This window comes from Medicago sativa, chromosome 8 (genome assembly GCF_051527215.1).
Source record: "Medicago sativa cultivar Bolivia chromosome 8, Bolivia_mono, whole genome shotgun sequence".
Taxonomy (NCBI): domain Eukaryota; kingdom Viridiplantae; phylum Streptophyta; class Magnoliopsida; order Fabales; family Fabaceae; genus Medicago; species Medicago sativa.
In genome coordinates, this window is record NC_140756.1 from 9654096 (window position 1) to 9672197 (window position 18102).

At 33.5% G+C, this 18102-nt stretch overlaps 1 pseudogene across 1 annotated transcript; it reads right to left on the reverse strand.

The window, feature by feature from the left end:
* Nucleotides 1-4422: 4422 nt before the first annotated feature.
* Nucleotides 4423-13669, reverse strand: LOC146896770 (uncharacterized; annotated as a pseudogene). Its single transcript, XR_015023832.1, has 13 exons — nt 13388-13669; nt 12473-12550; nt 12191-12348; nt 10764-10827; nt 8945-9012; nt 8194-8440; nt 7875-8009; nt 7322-7428; nt 7193-7246; nt 7010-7093; nt 6242-6405; nt 5628-5777; nt 4423-4728 (listed from the first exon to the last, which is right to left on the reverse strand). The product of XR_015023832.1 is annotated as an uncharacterized LOC146896770 (transcript).
* Between the last annotated feature and the right edge of the window lie 4433 nt (nt 13670-18102).

The following is an 18102-nucleotide window of genomic DNA, read 5'->3' on the forward strand; positions in this document are numbered from 1 at the left end:
CTCTCTCATTCCCGTTTCTCTTTTCTCATATTACCCACATGCCCGTTGATTTTACCAAAATGCCCTTCTCTCAAATTACAGGATTACCAAAATGCCTCGAGAAGGGCAAAATGGTAATTTCCACGGACATTAATTTTCTTCTTTGGTTTAGTAGATAAAATAATCAATCATCTAGTACGGAATCCGGAGTTTTAAAGTATAACTTCAACAAACACATGGAAAACAAATCAATTCTTTATTTTATCGGATGGAGTTGTGTTCTAGCCTACTAGGCAATCGATTTTGTTTCAGGGTACTCAAGAAAAGCATAGATAGATGGAAGTGAAAAGTTTGAACCATTTCAATGGAGAGGAAGAGGGGTCTTCATCTTCGCTCTTTACCCAAACAGTTTCGCTCACTCCCAAAGTAAAAGTCGAAAATGCCCCCACGCAACTTAACATTCGCTAGTGCATTTGTTACGTATGTTAAGTCACGTTACGTGACTCAACATGCGTAAGTGTAATATGAACGTGACTTAAGTCACGCCAAACTACAACACTAGCGCAAGTTAACTTGCGCTAGTTAGCGTGAAGAACAAACGTTTTTCCAACTTTGGTCGGCTTTTCAACATTCAATGTACACGTTTTTTTACCACTTTCACATGTTTTTTTTGACCACATTTATGTTAGATATAACCTAGGTTCACATTTCTACCTATAAATACCCTCACATACTTCCCATATTTCTCACATTATCTCCTCCCACTCTCTCCCTCTAATTCTCTTCTTTCTTTGTTTTTTTTTTTGTTTTCAATAATCTCTTTGGGTTAAAAAGTGATCAAAATTCGTCGGGGTAAAATAGTGAGTAGCCGACTTGAGGAAGTGATCGACCCTTGGGATAATTTTAAACCTCGTTTTTTAACCGCGAAACTTTTTACCGTGGGTAAAAAGAACTTCTTGTGGTAAAAAACAGATTTAAATTTAGCCCAAGGGTTGATGATGTATTTTCCCCAAGAAGGCTGCTCACTATTTTACCCCACGAAGATTGATTACTTTTTACCCCAAAAAGGAGAAAATAAGTAGATTTAGTGAATAACTTCAACATTATTGTATGACAATTGTTGTAATGTACGAATTATTAATAAAATAAGATATTGTTATATTTACTTTTATTTATATTTAGTCCATTTGCTTTTATTTATATTTAGTCCATTTGCTTTTATATTTAGTCCATTTGCTTTTATTTATATTTAGTCCATTTGCTTTTATTAATTTAGTCCATTTACTTTTATTTATATTTAGTCCATTTGCTTTTATCAATAATTTAGAATAATGTTAACAAAATAATTTCGGAATAATGTTGATAAAATAATTTAGTATAAAGTTAAGAAAATAATTTAGAGTAATGTAAACAAAACAATTTAGAATAATAAATTAATTTAGAATATAGGCCTTAAATGTAACAAAAAAAAACCAAGGCATAATTGAAAATTATTTAGTGCATAGGTTTTATATGCACTAAATTCAGTCAAAAACAAGAAAAAAAACGTGTAAAACACAATAAAATCATGGTTGAATAACCGACCAAAGTCCAAAAACGTGTTCTTGAGTTGTGACCACCGGCCTAACTAGCGTGAGTTAACTCACGCTAGTGTTAACTGGGCGTGAGTTAACCCACGCTAGTGTTAACATGTGCGTGAGTTAACTCACGCTAGTGTAAATCTGGGCGTGAGTTAACTCACGCTAGTGTAAATCATGGGCTCAAGAACACGTTTTTTTGACTTTCTTCAATGGAATTTAATTGATTTTACACGTTTTTGTTAAGTTTTTACACGTTTTTTTGACCCTATTTATGGTAGAAATAGGGGGAGAGATAATGTGAGGAAAAAGGATGGTTGGAGGGTATTTATAGGTGGTTTAAGGTTCAAAAGCGTGTGAAAGAATTGAAAAAAAACGTGTAAAAATCAATCAATGCCATTGACTTAAGTGCGCATATAACTTAAGTCACGCTAGTTAAGTGACGCTAGTTAAGTTACGCTAGTTAAGTGCGCATATATGCCGGAGAAAATTCGAATAAATATTGCGCATATACGTCGAGAAAATTCGAATAAATATTGCGAATAAATTATAATAAGTACACAACATTAATTCAAATAAAAATGGCGTATTGAATAAATAAATTCGATAAGTACACAACATTAATTCTTAGATAATTTTATTTAGATATAATTTCATCTACGTTACATTACATTGTGGTATCATTACATTACATTACGTAAAAGACATGTACGTCAACTATCATTACATTACATTCGGAAATGTACCTTCCAACTACAACAATTATCTTACCACGAAATGGGGTAAATTCAAACTTGCCAAACGGCGAGGACTCAAGCATTTCGCTCGGCATTCATGCTTTCCTTTAAAAAGAATAAATTTTTGTCGGGCTTGATTTAGATGAAGGTATTCAAGTGCCACCGAAATGAGGTCCATTCCTTGACACCTAATACCTTCATCTAAACCAGCCTAACAAGAATTTAATCTTTTCAAAGGAAAAACATAAATGCCGAGCGAAATGCTTGAGTCCTCGCCGTTTGGCAAGTATGAATTACCCCATTTTAGAGGTAAGACAAATGTTGTAGTTGGAATGCACCTTATTATCCTAACTAATGTCGATCTTCCGGAGGAATCAAGTTGTTGATGATATCTTCGGTTGATCTCGGCAACGTCACCCGCATATCGATCCACCGGAACTTGGTGTGCTCCCAAAACATGCTCGTCACGTTTTTGTCGTTCTTTAACTCCACCCAAGTGAATGATACGCTCCCCTCGTCGAGCTTTGGACATTTATACGAATATTTTGCACCCTCCTTGTGTCTCCGGGGTTGACTCCTTGGTAGAATTCATTCGGTTGATCCTTGAGACCTCTTAACGTTACATCAAGGCACCGAACCTTCAACCTCTCGAGTTTCTCCGCCGTTGAATTTTGCATGAACGTCGATCCACCCGGCCATTGCTTCAAATCTACACAATTACAAATTAAACACAATCAATGAAAAACTCATTCAAACATTTCATCAAACACTTGGAGTGCAAATTATACATAAACCCTACAAATGATAACTACAACATAAACATGCAAAGATCAAAATAATTAAGCAATATTACTCATTTGCATGTAACATTGTATCATATATTGCAAAAAACAAAATAACCAAAAATTAAACAAACCCTAAATCTAAAAAAATCTAATCTAAGTGTAAAAAAATCTAACATAATCATGCAAACATCTAAACATCATAAGAATAAACCTAAAAAATTTAACAAAACAATAAACCTAAAAAATTTAACAAAACAATAAACCTAAAAAATTCTAGATTAAGTGAAATTTTTTATCATAACAACATAATTTAAGTGAAAGCTTACTTGTTCTTGTTGTTGTAGTGTTGTTTGATTTGAAGTTGAAAGAATTTTGGAGTTGGGAAATTTGAGAGAAAATTGAGAAGTGTGTGTGTTGTTTGATGAAAATGAGTGCGTAGAATGAGGTTCCGCCCGGGTTAATAACATCACGTAGCGCAACTTAAGTCACGCCGCGTGACTTAAGTTGCGCAAATATTGCAACTAGCGTATGTTAACATGCGTTACGCACGTTAACATGCGTAGGGGTATATTTATATTTTACTTTGAGAATGAGCGAAACTCGTTTGGGTAAAGAGCAGGACTCTTCATCTTCTACTAAGACAATATAGATCCGGTTTAACAAGTACCGGTGTTGAAATCTACTATGTTCTAGTTTCTTCGAATTAAGGTATGGGCCATGGTTGTGGTCGTTGAAGGAGATGAAGGCTGGGTTGTATTTTGATTGTTGAAGAAAGATAAAGAAGTTTTAGTTTTTAAGTAGTTTTTATTTTCCTTCTCAAAAAGGGTGAAAGGTTGGTGACCGGCTGGAGCAAGTTATTCTTTGAGGTTCACCAATGATCCCTATAATTTGGGGTCCATATTAGGGGCACCCTAAATCTAGTAATTTGAAATAACTTATATTGGGGACACTTTCTTTTTTCCTCAAATAATGCTTATAGAGCTTAAAAAAAAATGCTTAATTTTATGTCAAAGGTTATTTCATTAATTTAAAATTCGACAATAAATCAAATGTCAACACTCGAAAAACACAAAATCGATAAAGAATGTTTATAATTAAGGATAGAATGAGTACCTGTGTTACTTTTATTTTCATCAAAATAATAAAATGTTCACAATTGTTTTATAAAATATTTATATCTACACTTTGGTTAAATAATGCAACATTTTTTCCAATTGTTTTTTATCTAAATTTCCAACGTACACTTTCATAATTAATGCAAAACTTTTTAAGTGTCGGTCTATAAGCATTTCTAAGACACCAACTACATTTCGACCTTTAATTGAAAGTTTTAATAACTGAAAATTGAACGACATCCATAAAATCTACTAAAAATTGAATAGAGAAAAAAATAAACTGACATGAACTAGGGAACATAAAACATCCCAGTAACAAAGGCAAATATGAAAAGCCAAAAACATGAAGCAATACTAAGACCTATATAGAAAATGTCATGGTCAGTCAACATATGGTATGCTACAAATGAATCATTCTGACATTTCGCTTGCTGCTATTATGCGAAAGTAGTTTTGTACATGAAGGATGAAGTTTGAGGTGTGCGAAGACAGCTACGATGTTGAACTCTTTCATTTTAGCTTCAGTTTATTTGAACTGCATAAAACAAATCATTAACCAAAACAAATTATTTTGAGTAAATAAGAATCATAATGGTGATCAAGTGTTAACCAAATAATAAAATTAAGGTACACACTCATAGGATGATGTTTAATGGAAATTAGGGACATGGAATAGTGCAATAGGAAAACAATTGCAATGATCTGCTATAGAATAGAATGGTAGACAGCAAAGATAGAAAACTCCCCAAATTCAGGGATTCCTGCAGCAATATCCATTCCAGTTTTGGGTTTGCTAATACATACATAGACACATATGCACGCGCGCGCGCGCACACACACAATCCTCAACCTTGAACTAGCTTTTGGAGTTGAGTTTGGCCTAAAGAACAATTTCTAAATGACATCAGCCTCTCATAGATATGTTATGTAAGTTGAGATCTCTATTATTCCACCCACATTTTCCAGGCTCTAGATGTCCGATTATGAGCGTGATGGGGCGTGTTGAGATCCTACATTGAAGGCTAGAGATGTGGCCGAATTATTTCATATAAGGGTTGGACAATTCTCACATCTTGAGCTAGGTTTTGGGGTTGTGTTAGGCCTAAAGCCCAAGTTCTATGAGTAATAAGAACAAGTTCATAACATATACACATACATACACAGAAAACAGAGAATCTTGAAGTAGGGACAGATATGACAACCAAGGAGGGCTTCAAACTCAAGGAACATGGAAGCTTAACACCAGACAAATTTTGCCCCATTGTCATCTGTACTCTGATATCAATGTTAATAACCATATTAAGTTATTGATGGGTGGAGCTAGTTCAGCATAAACCAACAACAATAAAGTTTTTTTCCCACAAAGTAGGATCGAATACATGTATCAATCGATTGATGCCAACCAGTTCCTTGTAAATCAAAGATGAATATTACCTTCAAGTGTGCACCCACATAGGATCCAGAGAGAAAAGTTTCTCATTTCTTGAGCCAGAAGTAGGAGTTCTAGGTGGTGGAGCATGTACAGTAATTGGAAGAACCCATTCAGTTTTTTCCCTTCCTTCAATCAGAAGTGGATGCTCATACCTGTGGTTCAGAATCCATTTAAATTTACATGAAAAATTCCTATAAGAATTATATTAAACACAATTTCTTCATTTGAAGAAAGTGTTGTGGTTTGTCTCTACAACAATGAAAACTAAAGATCTGTCATTTGCCATGCCTTGAAGAAATATGTGGTTCAAATTTTAAAAACTGAGGATTAGGAAGCCTGTAGTACATGTACATTAAGTATGAAATGACAAAAAATGGCCAAAGATAAAGAACATAAGTATATGCATGTCACAGATGATATAAATAGTCTCAGAATGGAAAACCGTAGAAAACTAAAATAAATGGTAGTTGGATCATTGAACAAAAAACATGTAGAGTTAAGTCAGATGGAATATTTGTGGGCAATGAATTGTCGAATGAGTTGCTTTCATGTAAGACAAACCAAAATGCATACATGGGTGAATATGAGAGGAAGAGGTCAAGAATGAAACCCATACTTTGTCCAATCCACAAATTTTGGAGTTGTGTAAAATTCGAAGCGGAGAACCCATTGTACAGATACATGTGGAGTGGAGAAGGTCATTGGACCATCCACGGGGACAGAGAAAAGGAAACTTGTCAGCAACAAATCTGCAACAACCTCGTGATGATCGCTCTGAACCTAAAAGCACAATTGAGATCATATTTCACAGAATCAGAAGCCAATATTATATTGAAATATTTACATTCTCATAAGTTAGATAATGATCTCATTGCCTTTTCAATATTACAAAGGAAGTTTGGACATAGGCAGAAAAAACAAGACACAGTACACCACATAATGCAGATAGACACTACGAGGCGAACAATTCTTTCAAATAAATCAACAAGAGATTGGCCTTTGAATAGTCCCTAAATGTTTCTCAATCAAAACGCACCAGTAAACCACATCATCATTAATACTGAATAACACACTGTTGTGACAAGGGGCTTTTATGGCTATAGAAAATGACAAGTAGATTAGTACGACTATTTTGAGACACTCGTTGATATATAAACAAATATAGGATGAGACATAGAAATGTTTCAAGCAAATTTGAGATAAAAAAATGGAACATGGTTTGATTAGCAGAAGTGGTGGAAGGCCAAAGCAAACTTTTGGAGAATCATTACCACAGACTTTAATCTAAATTGATTTAATGAAATATTGATTTTTGATACAAACAATCAATAAAAATTCAAAATCAGCTTGAGCAGTGGGAGCTAAAAGGACCAGCAGCAACTACCTTTGTGATGGTCGGGGAATTCCTTCTAGAAGGATGGACAAAGCGTCTATTTATAGTTTCTGAAGTTTCCAATGTTACGGAGATCTGTAACATGATAATAATATAAACTCCGGTACGTCAATCACAATAATCTATTTGCCAGCTATTCATTTAAATTTTCACTACTAATGAAAGTGAACTCACCTCAAGGCATCTCCTACCTCCTTGCTCATGAAAGAAAGTTAGAGTCCCACCTATCTGTAACCATAAAGTTGTCATTTTATTGATTTCTTAACTTGTGCACGTTATCCAACTATGCATAAATATATTTACCATGTCGCTGAAGTAATAAGTTGAATCAGAATTTTTTGGGGAAAATTTAAGCAAAACTTGATCATCAAGTCTGATGTTATAAGACCTTCCTCTGACGAAGCCTTCTGCTGCAGAAAATGTCTGTACAAAATTAGCTAATGCAGAATCTAAAAATAAATTAAGAATAAGTCAAAATTACACTTTTAGTCCCTTAACTTAGTTCCAGGTAACAATTCAGTCCTTTATCTTTTTTTCATTTCAATTTTGTCCTTTTGGTCCATTTGCATATGGATTTTCAACCTTCAAATCTAATATTTATATGCAAACATAGATGAAAGATCATAGATTTGAAGATTGGGAGGCCATAAGAAGATAAACCATGAATTTGAAGCTTGAAAATCCATACACAAATGGACCAAAAGGACAAAACTGAAATGAAGAAAAGATAAAGGACCAAACTGTTACCTGAAATTAAGTTAAGGGACTAAAAGTGTAATTTTGCCTAAGAACAATATCAATTGGTATCCAAACCAGACTAAAAAGTTTGGAAAATGAATAAAATGTATCAATTTACATGATAAAGATTCAACGGGTCCAGCTTCCGGTGAAGAGGAGACTCCTGCATCATCTTCTGCAGAAAATTGCTTCCCGAACTTTTGTTGCTCAGTTGGGGAGACCATGGTAAATGACTTCTGAGTCGATAGGGCATCTGTTTGCTAAATGAATTATTATTTGGCAAAGTATGACTTTGGATTAAAACCAAAAGATGACTACTATTGAACAGACTCTAATGAACTAACTTGACACATGTTTCAGAACTAAGTTCCTACAAGAAAAATGAGTAGTTTTATAAATAAACACACATATATCATAGGCATAGTTTTTTAACTTACCAGCACCAGTGTCGGATAATACTTCAGCAACGGACAGCCGGGGAAGTGCTATATTTGAAGATAAACTTGTACGGTGACCTTCTAACCTGTTCAATGATCTTGCAGAAGAAGATCGCAATGATAGAGAACTTCCAAAGCCTCTGACCATATTTTCTTTCATGGGATTATAAGAAGAAACAGATGAGATATCATCCCTTGAGCTGTCATAACCGTCCTCGACACCATCATAAATATCATTTGCTCTAACCTGTAAAGAAATTAATTATTATCCTTTACATCAATAGTAAAAAAAAATGCACAGCATGCAGTAACTAGAAGCTACTGCCAACCGGTTATAAAAGATCATGTTGAACAATGGCCGAAACTGCAACCAGAAATTAGAGAAACGCGCAAGTCCATAAAAGAATTTGAAATATAGCACGGTACAGTTTAACCAATAACCAGAATTGAATTCTTTCATAGAATAGGTAAAATAGTAAAGAGATTTAGATTCAAAAGGGGGAAAATGGAATATAACTAAGGATGAGATCAAATCAAACAAAACAGGGAAAAGAATAAAAATATCACAACACAAGTAGAAACAAAAGAAATTAACCGCTCCAAATGCGAAGCTTAGTTTACTAAATAAAAGGAATTGAAAGTTTTATAATGAAAAACAAATGCATTCTTAAAACAATAGGTGGCAAACAAATTTAGGCTAAACCACAGATAAGTTTAGTTTACCGAATAAAAAATATCAGCAATAGCATACCCAATCAGCATCTCCATCCATCTCTTTCCAAAATATATCCAGTTGTACAGTAGTTAAGGGAACAATATCTGAAAATATAAACACATGGTTATATTACTACAAGGTTAAATGCAGATTAGGATGCCTAACACTTTCAAGCCACGTCACATAAAAAATGTATAGGTGCAAAAGAACAACAAACTTATTATTGATGATATCTGATTATCTGCAATCGATTTTTATAAACAATGAACAAATTATCCAATAATATTGGGCACCACCAAAGTTTGTCAAGTCCCGCATCTCCTAGAAACATTACCTAAATAGAGCTTAAAAAGCATGGACAATGCACGCCTTACAAGCTGGCTTTGTGGAGTTCGTTAGACCCAAAATCTAATATGATCCAAGAGTATATCTATATCCTATATCTGTACTCCTAGTTCACACACAAGGCCAATAGCCCTGCGTGTGACAGGTGTACTGGAGAAAAACCCAAGTCCCACTTGTCTAAAGATAAAAATAGAGCTTGTAAAACTTTGGCAATGCTAACCTTACAAGTCAATTTTGTGAGGATGATTTAGGCCCAAATTAAAAGCTTGCTACGCTGATCTTATTTTTTCCTTGCCGAAAACTGTAAGGTTGATTTTGAAAAAATGCCAATGCTACCATATCATCATGTGTGATAACATGATACAAAAAATATTTATAACTATAATGGTTTTAAATAATGTCTTCTAAAGTTTTCACGGGTTCATCTTAATGGGACTAATGTGTACTGACCATTTGATCCTCTTTTTCGCTGGTTTGATAGCACAGCCATGTAGCCACCAAAATAATTTCTTTAGACACCGAATTCCCAAGAGTCAATTCCTCTTCATTCTTAAACACAACAAGCCTATCAACTAATTATAATGGTTATAAATAATGTCTTCTTAGGTTTTCACGTGTCCATCTAAATGGGACTAATGTGTACTGACCATTTGATCCACTTTTTTCGCTAGTTTGATAGCACAGCTATGTGGCACCAAAACAATGACTTCACACACCGAATTCCCAAGAGTTGATTCCCCTTTATTATTCTTAAACACAATAAGCCTCCCAACTAACAAGAAATGTCTCCCCCACACCATATCAAAGAAAGTCCTGTATAATTTTTTTAATCTTTCCAAGAGTCCATCAGTCTTATGTACTAGAAACCCAGAAATCAAACATGTTATCTAGGTCCTCTTATAGTATCATTGCATATTCCTTATTCGTATCCAATCAACTTTTACATTAAAGCTACAACAGGTCTTACAAACTAGAAAAACTTAAAACTATTTTTCTTTATCAATTTAGTCAACTTTTCGTTTCAAGTTGTAACCATACAAGAAAACAAAAAAATTGAACAAATGATTAACCAATTGCAGGTAAGTACACGTGACAATGAAGGAGTAGGCTATCCAATGGCTTTGTGACAAATACTACATATGAAACCATAACGGGCGGCAACAAAAAAATTATAATATAAGGCTAAACAACAGCAAAAAATAACTAAAATGCCTACGAGGAAATATAAATCCGTCACGTAAGCATCTACCAGAAACCATATTTGTTCAGTGTTACCATTCAAAAATCATGATAAACCTTTTACATCAAATGGATTGATTTTTTCTTTTGCTAATACAAAGCACTCATAGTTAAAAGTTATACAGAAGAACATCCTTAAACCGAATCCTTTATAAAATTGATTAATACTATGCCTAACAGAAAAAATCAAGTATGTTTCTAGAGTGAAGTCAGAATATGTCTTAATAGGTTTACAGAAGAAAGTAAAATGAAAGTCATCAACCAAACTAACCATCATCCAGTGGAAAACCACTGCTTTTCTGGTTTACCCATATTTGTAATGGAATCCGAACTTCCTGCAGAATTAAAAGTTAAAAGTTATAAATCGGAAAATAGGCATATTAAAACTTATTACAAGGCTTGGAGCAAAATTACAACTATTAATAGATGTAACCTTTACTGAACATTAAAAACAAAGACTATAAATTATACCGCTGAGCAATTAAGAAGGTGGGAAATGAAAATATCCCACGACTAAGCATTCTTTCCAAATTCTCCCTTTCTCATATCCCATTCTTACTCCTTCCGTCCCTAATTATAAGCACCTTTTGAAGGAAAAAAACTCTTGTCCGTAAATATAAGCTCTTATACAACTTATTGGGTGCATTTATTATTTTTTGCCAAACATAACACTAATTAATACTACTAACTTATCTTGGAATAAGAAGAGTCGAATTATTTACACATATAAACTTTTCTTAATATATGAGAAATTGGTCAAAGGGGCTTATACTAAGGGATGGAGGAACTAATTGATAAGCACCTTCTCTGAAAGCTCTCTATCCACTAATATACACAACTACCAGCCCTTATACCCCCTCAAGGATTTTCTCCTCTTGCTAGAATAACCTTTCCAGAATCCAGATACAGTGGCCCATAACTCAAAGGATCAAAAGTTAGGCCCATTTCTTTCCCTTAACCACTGATATCTCTATCAATAAGCCATATTACAAGAGTGAGACCTTGCAAAACTATATGAAAGGGCCCTTAAGCTCCTGCCCTCCTTTCCACTTTTCAGTCATCTTGTTCCCAATAAAACAGAAACAAACAATTAAAAATGTTAATTGTCTCTGAACAATTGTTTCACACAACTTAAATGCATATTGAGGTTCATATGTTTTCCATGAAATCTCTTAAAATAATGTAGACCATCCATAGAAAACCAGAAGTTTTAACTACCCTTTCTCAACTATTAGCTCTTTAATAAGGTTTAAAATATCATTTAAAAAATAAAAAATGGATAGCACATTTTTAGACAAGACCAAAAAGATCTTTTCTAGCACTCCTAAAAGCTTATATTGTTAGGTAAATGCAAATGAATGATCTTTTCTATCATTCCTCCAACGCTCCCCCATGCAACAAGCCGTTGGCTTGAAGCATAGATAATGCACAGTCCATCTAACTTATGGCGTAACTCCACTTTTGGTTAAATTAAAAGGTTGGGGATGGCAAGGATTGAACTACAGACCACACAATGATAGAAGCTTTGATAATATATTACTATGTGATGAAGACATGAACCAACTCTCCTAAAAGTTTAAGCTGAGCTAAAGGCACATGGTGGTTTTCATATGATATCTCCAGAAAATTCAGCATAAAAATAACAAGATACAAAATATATACTGCAGTATAATCGTAGCAAGTCATTGCAAAACCAACCAAATCAGTAACATCGTTTGTTGGCTCTGTGCGAGATTGCCCATTTTCCAGAATTAGCCACCCTCCAGTTATTGCACTTCTAACATAGTACAAATAGCGAATGTTTGAACCCTTGTACGATGGTGGAATAATGCTAGGCAACATTGTTCGCACAACATCTGCAATTAAAATTCAAATACAATCTTGTGAGTTATCAAAAAGCAAGTAAAGTAGCGACTAGCAAAAATTTCATGTTGTCTTTTGTTTTAGAGCATAAATCATTTAGTGTAGAACTTGGCATACATGATTTGCTTGCGCCGGCATTAATAATCTGGTTTGCTACTAAGATCAGTGTTGAGGAGTCTACAAAAACATGTTCACCTGAAACAAAAATGCAAAATTCAACAACAATACAGTAATGAAACTAAAAATTATCACTAGTGCTTTCAAAATTAAACCAAAACAATCACCACCCAAATAACTACTACATCCGTCCCTAAACATAGGACTCTTGGAGATTTTTCTTGTTCCTTTTTATATGACCATTTTCAAAATTTCAAATAACATTTTTTTAGGGAACATTAATTTTTTTATGAACATACTCTTAATTATGTTAAATATTATTCGGTAAGAACGACGAAATCATACACTAATTATCTCTCATAAAAGGTACATTTTTGAAACAATAGAAATTGTCAATAAATTTAGTACTACTGCCAATTTTTTCAACTCTCGTGATTTAGTTAATAGGGTTCTATATTCAGGGACAAATGTAGTAAACTCTAAAAGACATTAAGACCCTGTTTCGATAAACAAATTATTTTGCAGCTTATAGCCTAACTATTTCCATAACACAAAATGAAACTAAATCAAACTGTTTTCGCATAACCATTAACCAATAAACTGTTTTCATAAGGTATCCTGTAGAGCTTATGGAAATGAGCTAAAAACAACTTATGAACATGTCATAAACTAGTTTCATAAGTTTTCCTAAACAACTTATGAATAATGCTAGTAGATAAGCTCAAATAAGTCAAACTAAACAGGCTCTAAATCTCTATAGCACCTCTGATGGAATACGTGTCTAGTCGGTGTCCAACACGTGTCGGTTTCAGGACACATTTGATTATATTCAAATAATTCATTTTTTAAATTTCTACACTATCAACATATCCGTGTCAGTGTAATGATTCAAGTACAATTGTTATAGCAACCAACCTCGTCTTTGTCTTGAACCAGGCAACGGTTTCTGAGTAGCAAACCATTGAGTATCCAATTTCTCAATACCCCTAATCTCAAAACTGAGTCTTTCCATCAAAAAAGAGTACCCATTTGAAGGATTAGAGATCTGAATTGTAATAATAACTGGATCACCAGGTCTATGTTTCAAGCTTCAATGTAGGAACAATCTCTTCATTCTTTGATGAATTTTTATCCAATAAACCTGAATCTCCACCTCCGAAAAACGATAATTTTCCCTTTAACATTGCTTTTCTGTGGATTTTCTACAAAAAGCGATTAATGGGTAAGCTTAAATAAGCGATTTTGAAATGTTGTCGTGAATGAATGTGAAATTGGAATGAAAAATTGGTTTGAAAGGGAAATTGAAGGAATGGAATTGAAGAATTTACCAGTGATGATTTGAGCTGTAGAGTGTTCGTTCTTTTCAAACGGATCTGATCTGAGTCGTAGAAAAAATCAACTATTCACAATTGAATGATGTAAGTATTGATATTGAATGTTTCAATTTCAAACAATAAATAAATTTTAGGATAGATGCGCTGACAGTGTAAAACCATTTTTACAATGCCAATCAATTAAATTTGTGTATTTTGCCATGTCATATTTTTTTCTTGACATAATTTTAAAGTATTGAACAACTTTTTATCTAAAGCGATATTTTGAGGACAACAAATAACACAAACAAAATAAAGTAAATTTACTACGATGTCATTATAAATGTACGGGTATTAATAAAAAATTAGTAGAAAATAATAGTGTATTTTGGTATTTTAGATTTACCCTTAGTTTGGTCTAGTTTCATGGACAATTTTTCAAATCAAATGTAGTGCTATTGGAGTTTTGGTTTGGTCTAGTCTCAAACACAATTTTTCAAATCAAATGTAGTGCAATTGGAGTTTTGTTGTTCATCCTTCATTTTCAAGTAAATTAAACGCACTCAAATTTGACCATATATTTTAACTAGCAAGGTTAAACTTTTACCACACTTAGTAAGAAAATCCATTTAGAAATTGCTCAATAAAAATTAGAAATTAGGGCCACGATAACAAATGTCATAAACTCACCGATTAGAGAATAAAAAAATAGAAATTTTGTTTTGGAAAACATAATTCTTAAAATTTTAAAAAGTTGATTACACATTTTTAACATAATATTTCTATATTTATTTTCTTAATCATGTTATGAACACTCGTTAGCATTTTAAAAGTTATTATATTCACTTGATCGAACTCTCATCGAATACCCACACATTCTCCTTTAAAGTCATATAAACTTATAGTGGTGAAAATGATTTCATTTCAAGTAACTTTTCATCATGTATGTGGTCATCATCATAACATTAAATTTATTATTTTAGACTATATAATGTTTTTTAGGACAAACAAATTTATGACTTGAGAGAGTTCCTAAGTGTTAAAATTACTTGTTTTTCTCCTTCAAAAAAATTACTTGTTTTTCAATATCAAACAAAGACACTTATTAGCTTGCATTGGATTGAAAATGTAGAAATATCTCCAATTTAATGTAAAGAGAAATGTTATCTTGTGCCCTCAAGGCACAAGTTAAGCCAAAGAAAGAAATATTTTGTTGGAAATTGTGCATTTAATATTCTTGAAATTTGAAATCTTATCTTTTCAAGACAAAATTTATTATTTAATTCCATTTTTAGTTTCTTAACATGTGCCCCGAGGGCACAAGTTAACACTACCCTAATGTAAATATTGAATATTTAGGTTTTATTATAAGTTTAAGTACTTTTACATCTTTCCATTTAATTTTAGGTTAAAAAGGACTTAGCACTCATACCTAGATGATACTTGAATAGTTGGATCAAAAGAAAGCAATAAAACAAGACTCGAAAAAAAAAATCTCAACGCTCGGTTTAGGGAATAAGTGATTCAATCACGGGGAGTTCATCTTCAATACAAGGCAAAATTGCTTAGCTCCCAGATATTTCGCTTGGCAATTTTATGGCAGGTTGTAGTTTATTTGGGAGCCACTAAACTTACTTCATGGTAAAGAAAGAAAATATCGCTTGGCACCAAAATAAGGGGCTAAGCGGGTTCATACAAACTCAATCTTATAAATATAAATTTATTTCATTTCTTTGGGATCTTTTTGGAAATTTTAAGATAGACATCAAAGAGAATTGTGAGATGTTCAAGGCTCATAAGGTGGAAGGCATTCGGGCTTAGGTCTTTCTTATAAATCGTGGTTGGGTCTTATATAACCCGACAAAACAGGCTTGCGAGGTCGGAGTTTGTCCTCACTTATAAACACATTGTTACGTCGTCTCTTATACGATGTGTGACTCTTTAACACACTCATTCACACCTAGGACCGAACATCTTGAGCGTGGAAATAAATTATGAGTGGACCGATACGGGGAACATGATAGTAGGTGGCCTAATGGATCTTAGAGGAGGCTCGATCCATTGGGACATCTATAATTTTGTTAAAGAATCTCACATCGGATAAGAGATGGTATGACAATGTGTTTATAAGTGGGGGTAATCATCTCCTCACAAGTCGGTTTGTGGGGTTTCGTAAGATCCAACCACAAATTATAAGATTGTATCAAAGCCTCCATCGAGATCTATTGGGCCATCAACCATTTATATCCACGTTTCGGATGTCCAAGATAGGGCGTGAGGCCGGGTGTTAAAATAGTCTCACATTGGATAAAAGATGACCCGAACAAGTGATTATAAGTGTTGGGAGTTCCTCACCTTACAAGCCGATTAATTTTTTTTTTACGGGAAAATAGGAGCTTCATTCAAATATTAAAATAACAAGAATACAATCAAATTGGCTATGAGTTGGAACATTTTCCATCCACATTTTGAAAGCCAAATAAATGTCAGCTGATACACATAGAAATTTCAAAAGGCAAAATCCTAATCCTAACAGCCATAAAGTCATAAACCAGACTCATAATCCTAACGGCCATACTAAATTCTTGAACGAGATGGCCAACAATCAAGATTAATGAAAGATCCACAGTCTTTAGTTGTATCCATCCTCGGAGAAAAATTGTTGCAGGTGTTCGTACATTTCAACTATTGGTGGTCTTTGGAATGATCAATTCAACCACATGTTGACAATTCATTTGTAAGGCTGCAAGCATATTGAATTTAGTGATAACCACAATAAGCCTCTTACTCAAAACACGGTACCAATAAAACGAGTTGCTCTCAAGCTTTTCGGCAAACACATGAAGCACAAACTTGAAGCAACCGAAAACTAACAAAAGAACGCAAACAAATAAACAAAACATGAAAATCATAAAAACCCCAATACAATTATTAGATCTCAAAACCGACGGTGATAACGTAACCAAAACACAAGTTTTCCATGGTGGCTTTCTAACGGGACGCTTGGAGATCTTTTTTGCAATTGAGGTTGATACCATGGAGGCCAGATTTATAGGTGGTGGATGAGGTGGGGGTCGATTAATCGGAGAGAGAGTTGTAAAGGTGAGGGTTGGTGGTGGTTGAGGTAGAGTTATTGATGTGGTGACATAGTAGGGAGAAAGCGTAAAAACGATGAGCGGAGGAAAGAGATAACATGTCGTGTTCCAAAATCGTAGAAAAGGATTGAAACATGATGCAGGTAGATAACGGGGGATGTGAAAAGAAGGATGTGAATAATAATCTTCCAACAAAAAGTGGGATGGAAAATACACCAATGAAAGGGATGGATGTCACTATACGCTTGAAAACCTAACTAGGAGACCAAACCCTAGCGGTAAGACTCGACCACAATTTCTAAAAGTCTTCGTCAATTGGATGGAAATTCATCTTCTTTCACCTCTTTTGTAAAACTACAATGAGTATAAATATCAAATTCTCTTTATGTTCAGATTAGATATAGTTACTTATGAATCCATTATAAACTTTTGATCTAATCGGTTGTATATAATCATGTTTTCTTTATATCAATGATTTATTCTCATTCGTAATGCTTTTCCAAAGTAAAACTTCGAAATTGATATTTTGATGTAATAAGTGTTTGAACAAGACTTGTTAGATAAATGATCTAGAATAAATTTATATGTGGATGATAGTTGCTAGGAATAAGGCGAGGTTTACGATACAAACCACTTTCCAATCTTAAGCTACTATACATGTTAATTGAGCAAGGGATCATAAGTGAATTTGTACAATAAATCTCTCATTGTTCATCGCAAAGAAAATGTACAATGAGGGACATGCAAAGCTAAAATAGAAAGCATGAAATTATGCAATTGATTGAAAGATCACATTAGTGACAAAACCGACGAAATCTAAATCCAACACGTATGTTTATCTTAAAATTTCCCAAAGTTCACTACTATCGTTTTTGCATAACCAAAACCTTTTACAAAACCCTAATTTAAAATCATAATTCTTTTACTCAACAATTGAAATATACGTGAGTTCATGTGGATACAATGAAAATAATATTTTAATTCATGCTAATAGAATATATCAAATAAATATAATTAATACATTTACATAGTTTAAAAGTCAAACGGTAAACAACTCAATACCAAAGTTTTTTCAACCAATAATTTCTTTTATGAATGAGTAGAAGTTATTTAATTTTATCAAATGATAGAAATGTAATAAAATTAAAATATAAGGTTACAAGGGAAAGAAAAATGGAGAACTATAAGTTATAAAATCATGCGCTAAAGGAAACAACGTCTC